The sequence below is a fragment of the Otolemur garnettii genome, unplaced genomic scaffold (assembly GCF_000181295.1).
Source record: "Otolemur garnettii isolate 467f Iridium unplaced genomic scaffold, OtoGar3 scaffold00121, whole genome shotgun sequence".
Lineage (NCBI taxonomy): Eukaryota > Metazoa > Chordata > Mammalia > Primates > Galagidae > Otolemur > Otolemur garnettii.
The window spans coordinates 2,291,466-2,293,522 of record NW_003852516.1 but is presented as its reverse complement, the minus strand read 5'-3'; positions in this window follow the sequence as shown (position 1 = coordinate 2,293,522).

Below are 2,057 nucleotides of genomic sequence, written 5' to 3'. Positions count from 1 at the left end.
AAGGGGTCTCAGAAGTTCTGTCCACTTCAAAACAATGGATCATAAGAAAATCTCAAATTTACTGAAGAAAACCCTAAACTAAGTATGTATCAATCCAGAAATACCTAGTTATTCTCCAATGTCAAGGTTAGGCTTTCTACCCTGAGTAGAGATGAGTTAAGTGGAACTAGGAAAGAGAGAGAGAAATAAGGGAAGTAGAGTTTAAATCCACATGCCCTGCTTTGGCCCCTGGCAGTAATAAGTAGTGATCTAGAATGCTGCATGAATAATTAAGACAAAGAGAGGAGCAGATTAAGTAGCACAGAGATGGGGGGAGGACCCCATCCTTCCTTGTGCAGGAATAGCCAGTGAAAACTTCCAGGAGGTAGGGGTGGCTAAGGCACTATTAACAAAATACGTGTCTATATTTTAAGTTTAATTTTTTTTGTTATTTACTAATGACCAATGCTTTCCCCACCTGCTCTGGCCCAAAGCCTTGGTTAACTGCTGTCCCTCCACACAACCTCACCTTTGGGACATTATAAAGCAAAGGGATCAAGAGAGGGGCAATTAGCCCAATACATTGGGAAAATGAAGCATTGTGCTAAGGGTGGAAAACTGAAACATAAACAGAAAACATAGTGGGATTCAGAGAAAGAGGCAATCTAAAGAAATAACCTGCACCTCCTACTGCAATCTCAATTACATGAGTCCCCCAAAGCCAGACATCATAGCTTACTCCTGTAATCTCAGAGTTCTGGGAGGCTGAGGCAGGTTGGCCACTTGAAACCAGGAGTTGAGACCAGTGACCAGCAGGGGCCATGTAGCAAGACTCTTGTCTTCACAAAACAAACAAACAAAAACAACAAAAGGCAGGGGGCCCTTGAGTCCCCTGAGACCGGAGAAAGATAAATGAGTGATTCAAATCTAATTAAATCTCCAAGGACTCTGTACCTTCCAACCCAACCTAGCTTATGGTGTAGGGTCACCCAAGTGGTAGAAAATGGGTTATACTAAAAATCATTTTTTTTTTGCTCTAACATTGTTTACATAAGATGTTTTTAAAGTAGAAAAATGCAGAAGACTGTCAAAAATACAAAAGAATTTTCAACGTAGGGGGATATGGCACATTATGCGGGGGAAGGGTGCAACTACAACGTGGACTTTACCTAAAAGCAAACAATGTAGCCTCATCATTTGTACCGTCATGCTACTCTGAAATTTAAAAAATAAATAAACATCAAAAGAAAATACGAAATACCATTAAAATTTTTAAATTAATTCAAATAACTCAATCATTCTATTTTTTAAAAATCATTGTTAATATTTTGGCTAAGATTTGGTTATAATTTATTATTTTTATTGCTTTACGTTTTGTGGGTGTATGATTTCAGACATTAAAAATGTTAATCATATTCTCCTTGTGAGGGAAGTCTTTAATTTTTTTTTCTGTGTTACAAATGGATGTAACGTGGATGTTACATCCTGTGTTACGTGGATGAGGAAAAGTTCATATTTTCATATTATTCAGAAACTAAACAGGCTGGAGAGTCGTAGGTACCTTGCTGGTCAAACTGTGATGAGAGGACCAGCAGCCTCAGCACCAGGGAACTGGGTGAAATGAAGAATGTTAGACTCACCCTTGACGTACTCAGACAGAATCCATGTTGTCATAAAACACACAAGTGATTTGTAGAAGCGTTAAACTTGGAGAGGTCCTGGGTTAGGAAACTGCACCAACCTGAATCCTGTGCCTTCAAGTGACTTATAAATATCTACCTTCAGCCCAGCTTGAGTTTTATGTCAACTGCCCACTTGAAACGTTACCAAAGTACTTCCCTTGAATGTTACTCAAGTACTTAGGCCCACTATGTCCATAGCAAGCTCATGAGTTTCTGCATCCCACATCTGGCCTACTTCTACAACTGCAGATGTTAGTGCAGGAAAACTAGTGTGGCTAGTTTTATATGTTTTATGTTTACCTAGATGGAGTAGAAACATATTCTTTTTCGTACAGAATCTCAAGAATGGAAAAAAAATCCTATGTACTCAATACTAATAGGAAACCAATATATAAA